This window comes from Symphalangus syndactylus, chromosome 15 (genome assembly GCF_028878055.3).
Source record: "Symphalangus syndactylus isolate Jambi chromosome 15, NHGRI_mSymSyn1-v2.1_pri, whole genome shotgun sequence".
Lineage (NCBI taxonomy): Eukaryota > Metazoa > Chordata > Mammalia > Primates > Hylobatidae > Symphalangus > Symphalangus syndactylus.
In genome coordinates, this window is record NC_072437.2 from 92,641,081 (window position 1) to 92,646,895 (window position 5,815).

General features: G+C 48.6%; 1 non-coding gene across 1 annotated transcript; it reads right to left on the bottom strand.

The window, feature by feature from the left end:
- Positions 1–5,518: 5,518 nt before the first annotated feature.
- Positions 5,519–5,620, bottom strand: LOC129464250 (U6 spliceosomal RNA). Its single transcript, XR_008651489.2, has one exon. It is a non-coding gene; the product is annotated as a U6 spliceosomal RNA (small nuclear RNA).
- Between the last annotated feature and the right edge of the window lie 195 nt (positions 5,621–5,815).

Below are 5,815 nucleotides of genomic sequence, written 5' to 3' on the forward strand. Positions count from 1 at the left end.
ACACCACACACACACAGTCACACATATACTCACACCTGCACATCCCATACCACATACACACATACCACATATCACACACACAACACATGCACACTCACACCCACACCACACACACAGCACACTCCTCATGCACTCCACATCCCCACACCCCATACGCTCATATACCACACATCATACACACATACACTACGCACAATTCACATCACCCATCCCTATACCCACACACCACACCTCACATACACATAGCACACTCACACACACACCACACCACCTTTACATTCGCAGAGTTTTGTAAGGTCTTTCCAAAACCCGTGCAATGCCAGCCTGGCCAACACAGAGAAACCCTGTCTCTACTAAAAATACAAAAAATAGGCCAGGCGCGGTGGCTCACGCCTGTAATCCCAGCACTTTGGGAGGCCGAGGCGGGCGGATCACGAGGTCAGGAGATCGAGACCATCCTGGCTAACACAGTGAAACCCCATCTCTACTAAAAATACAAAAAATTAGCCGGGCGAGGTGGCAGGTGCCTGTAGTCCCAGCTACTCGGGAGGCTGAGGCAGGAGAATGGCGTGAACCCCGGGGGTCGGAGCCTGCAGTGAGCCGAGATCGCGCCACTGCACTCCAGCCTGGGTCACAGCGAGACTCTGTCTCAGAAATAAAAAAAAAAAAAAAAAAAATAGCTGGGCATGGTGGCGGGCGACTGTAATCCCAGCTACTTGGGAGGCTGAGGCAGGAGAATCACTTGAACCTGGGAGGCGGAGGTTGCAGTGAGCCGAGATTGTGCCGCTGCACTCCAGCCTGGGTGATAGAGCGAGACTCAGTCACTAAAAATAAAAAAAAAAAAAGAGAAAACTAAAACCCGTGCAATGCCTCACTTCTAGCAACCGCCAGGGGTCTCTCCCCAGTGTCTGTGCCATTCAGCGGCCATAAGCAAGACAACACCTTCACTGTGGGTGTCCTGGCTAGAGAAAGGGGTCCAGCTTAGAGACATAGTTTGCTAGTACATCAATCATTAAGAAAGTCATATGTGTTTAAAACACACTGAATTTTATTTTCTTTGGAGTTTTTTAAAATTTTTTACTTAATATTACATTAGGATACAGTATAACACAACCTGGATTTTTATCCTGGCTCTGCCATTTACAAGTCAGCTAACCTTTGACAAGCAGCTTGCTTTCCTCATCTGTGAAATAGGAATGACTATTATTTTTTTAAATGCTTTTTTTTTTTTTTTTTTTGAGAAAGAGTCTCACTCTGTTGCCCAGGCTGGAGTGCAGTGGTGCGATCTCAGCTCATGGTAACCTCTGCCTCTCGGGCTCATGCGATTGAAATAGGAAGAATTCCGTATGTCTCAAAGGGTTGTTGTGAAGGTAAAGGCCCGCCGCATAGCGCCCCTACTGTTCTGTTTGGCACATGGTGGGTGCTTCGTGCATGGTAGTGAGGAGGCAAGCAATAGAGTTGTCCTCATCTGGCTCTGCCTCTCCCAGTGGCAGGGGCTGCACCCATTCTCAACACACCCTTGGGCCAGGGCCCCCAGCTTCTCCAGGTCCTGGGGAGATGGTGTGTCCCACTGGCTAATGGATGAATATATAGCTTTTGGCCGATCACCTCTCCATGAGTGTTCTACCAGTGGGGAGATATCTTCAGCTAGAAAAAAAAAAAGTCGCTGGGCACGGTAGCTCATGCCTGTAATCCCAGCACTTTGGGAGGCCGAGGCAGGCAGATCATTTGAGGCCAGGAGTTCGAAACCAGCCTGGGCAACATGGTGAAACCCCGTCTCTACTAAAAATACAAAAATTAGCCAGGCATGGTGGCGCGCACCTGTCATCCCAGCTACTCAGAGGCTGAGGCACGAGAATTGCTTGAACCCAGGAGGCAGAGGTTGCAGTGAGCCGAGATCTCGCCACTGCACTTCAGACTGGGTGACAGAGTGAGACTCTGTCCCAAAGGAAAAAAAAAGTATCCTTCTTGGGGCAGTCTGGTTTCTCTGGAGGTTCATTCACTCCCTGCAGGCATCTCTCATTGGCTTTCTGCCTGCCAGTCTCACCTGCCTTCCTACACGACCTGCTCTAAGGAAAGAGCAATGTTCTATTTGTTATCCTGGGTGGTGGTGACTCTGGTGTTGACTTTCTAACACAGAGATGATAGACTTCATAATATTTTTAATAAGTGAAAAACCAAAGTAGCAATACGAGGGTTGCCTGGAAAAGAGCTGGGCTGAAAAGGAGATGAGTTAGGAGGCTCCTGTCGGATCCAGGTGAGAAGTGGTGAGGGTCTGGACTTGGGCACTGGCAGACAGAATGGAGAAGCGGGGAGGGCATCCTCACATCCCAAGGTGGTGGAAACGAAGGGCTTTGGCACCTGCTGTTGCACTGAATACGTATGAGGGAATTGTCCAGAACTCCAATGACCCCTGGGTTTCCTTTAGCAGACTGCATAGTCTGTGGTGGGTGGGGCAGCAGGGGAATGAGTTGAAAGATATGATACCTTTTGTTTAGGGCGAGTTGAATTTGGAGTGCTTCTGGAGTGCTCCAAGTGGAGTGTCCGGTAGTCACTCAATACGGGGACTGTAGCTCAGCAGAGTCAGGAGCAGCTGTCTTCAAAAAATGCTCAACAGCGGCAGGGCGTGGTGGCTCATGCCTGTAATCCCAGGACTTTGGGAGGCCGAGGCAGGCGGATCACAAGGTCAGATCGATACCATCCTGGCTAACGCGGTGAAACCCCGTCTCTACTAAAAATACAAAAAATTAGCCAAGTGTAGCGGCGGGCGCCTGTAGTCCCAGCTACTCGGGAGGCTGAGGCAGGAGAAAGGCGTGATCCTGGGAGGCGGAGCTTGCAGTGAGCCGAGTTGGAGTCACTGCACTCCAGCCTGGGCAACTGAGCGAGACTCCAACTCAAAAAAAAAAACAAAAAAAAAGCTCACCAGCTAAAGATTGCTCCAAGTATAGTCATCCATTGCTTAATGATGGCAATATGTTCTGAGAAGGGCATTGTTAGGTGATTGAGTCATTATGCACACATCACAGAGTGCTTGTACACAAACCTACATAGCATAGCCTACCGCACACCTGGGCGATGTGGTCTGGCCACTGTAGCTCCTAGGCTACAATCCTGTATGGCAGGTTACTGTACTGAATCCTGTAGGGAACTGTAACACAAATCACTAGGCAACAGGAATTTTTCAGCTCCGTGATAATCATATGGGACAAGCATCCTATATGTGGCCCACTGTTGACTGAAACACCATCATGACTGTAGTTACTTCCTCTTCTACTTGACTGGAGGGGCCAGAATCTCCCCCACACCCTGGTAATTTTGCAGACTGAGTCACTGGATGGCCTTTCTCCCATGGTCCATCTTTCTTTATGGAAGCACAGAGTTTAATGATTTTTTTCAGGCTCCTTTTCCCCCGGTTATAATGTGGAACTGCTCAGCCTGATACTTAAGAAGCTCATGTCCCATTTAAACCTTATTAGAAATCTAATTCCTCCACTATAAAATGACAATGCAATAACTTCAGCTTCCCATGCTAAGTTGGGGAAAGAGGCATCAAAAGCCACAAGTAAACAGGAAAGCCAAAGAGAATGAAAGCAAACCTAATATTTATTCCAGGCCCTGGGGCATAGTTCACAGCTTCTGGGAGGCTCCTCTGCTCTTTGGGTTCACCTCCGGAACTCTTCCCTAGTGTCTGCTAGCGGAAAAGACATGCAGGGGAGAGAGGTGTCCTCCCACCACCTCCCTGGCCCAGTGCCCAGCATATGAGGAAGCAGAGACCAGGGAGGTGACAGTGCCTGGCTGGGGTGGTGGAGCTGTACAGCCAGGGCAGAGGCGCCCGGGTGCGTGATGTGAGGAGCTGCTCAGTCCACCCTTGCACAACCCTGAGAGTCACTTCAAATCTTGAACCCTAGACACTTTTCTTGCTTCAACCTACCCCAGACCCCGGTCACAGACTGAGGATAAAATCCCAGGTATCTTGAGGCTGGAGTCTGTGTTCTTTGCTGTACCACACTTCGTGGACTATTTCAAACTCATCTTTCACAACTGGGCTCAAATTTCCCTTCCGTGAAGCTGCCCTTGATTTACAGGTTCCAGAGGCCTCTTGCCCCCACCTACCTTTCCCTGGCACTTGGTTCATACTTACCTTAAAGTATTGATCCCGTTAAGTCTTATGTGCCTGTTTCTTCTCCCAACTCTATCCCAGGATAGTCTTTATAACACAGAACTCCGTATATGTCAAGCACTTAATAAATACTAGTTAAACAGTGAATGAATGAATGGCCCTGTGATTTGCCGTTCAGAAGGCAGAGGTGTGGCCTGGGAACAGTGTGCTGTGGACACAGCTGTCACAGGGGTCGGGTCCCCTGATGCTTCCTCTCTTTGTGCTCTTTCCTCCTCACCCACATGCAGACCTCCCTCCAGTCTTCAGAGCTGGACCCTTCTCAGGACTCAACTCTAGCAGGGAGGAGGCTTTCCTGAGTGCAGCCCCGGCCACTGAGTCCCGTGCTTGGCTGCTCTCCCTTTTTCCTTACTCCACTTCAGTGTTCTCTTTCCAATCCTGATACCTGGCCCACCATCTGCCTCTCAGGCCGTTTCCATCACAGAGAGGGGATGTTCCCCGACGCCTCTCTTCCAGGAGGGCCCAGGTGGTTCTGAGCACTACAGGTGCCCAGCAAGGAAGCAGGTGAAGCTGACTTACATCATCTACTGCTGTGCCCCATAAAACTCATACTTTACTGCTTTTTCTAAGATTTTTAGATTCAAGGGGTACATGTGCAAGTTTGTTACATGGATATGTTGCATAATGCTGGGGTTCGAGCTTCTATTGAGCCCACCACTCAAACAGTGAACATAGTACCTGAGAGGTAGATTTTCAACCCTCGCCCCCTCCCTCCCTCCTCTCTTTTGGAGTCCCTGGTGTCTACTGTTTTCATCTTTATGTTCTTGTATACTCTTTGTTTAGCTCCTATTTATAAGTGAGAACATGCAGTATTTGATTTTCTGTTTCTGTATTATTTAGGAAAATGGCCTCCAGCTGCATCCATGCTGTTGCAAAGGACATGATTTCAAGGCCGGGCATGGTGGCTCACGCCTGTAATCCCAGCACTTTGGGAGGCTGAGGCGGGCAGATCACCTGAGCTCAAGAGTTTGAGACCAGCCTGGCCAATGTGGTGAAACCCCATTTCTACTAAAAATACAACAATGAAAAAAGTTAGCTGAGTGTGGTGGCACGTGCCTATAATCCCAGCTACTCAAGAGGCTGAGGCAGGAGAATTCCTTGAACCCAGGAGGTGGAGGTTGCAGTGAACCAAGATCGTGCCACTATACTCCCGCCTAGGCGACTTTGTCTCAACGAACAAACAAAACGACACGATTTCATTCTTTTTAATAGCTGTGTAGAATTTCATAGTGTATATGCACCACATTACCTTTATCCAATGCACCATTGGTGTGCACCTAGGTTGGTTCCATGTCTTTGCTGTTGTGAGTAGTTCCACCAGACATCGGCACTGGTGTGTTTATCACAGCTTTACTGCTTTTGTTTCTATATATTTATTTAAGGGTCACACTAATCTTCTCTGTATTGTTCCAATTTTAGTATATGTGCTGCCGAAGCAAGCGCAGCTTTACTGCCTTGGAGCCTACTTTCAGCATCTGTATTTGGATCTGTTTCCCCAAATGTTCCTTTCCTGAGTCTCTCCTGTAGTCCTGATGATGAAGTGAATCCTGGGGACAAAGCCTCACCAAGTCCGAAGAAATATTATTATCTGTTTGTTTGGGTTTTATGTTTCTTTAAAAATTAAGATGAAGCATGTCC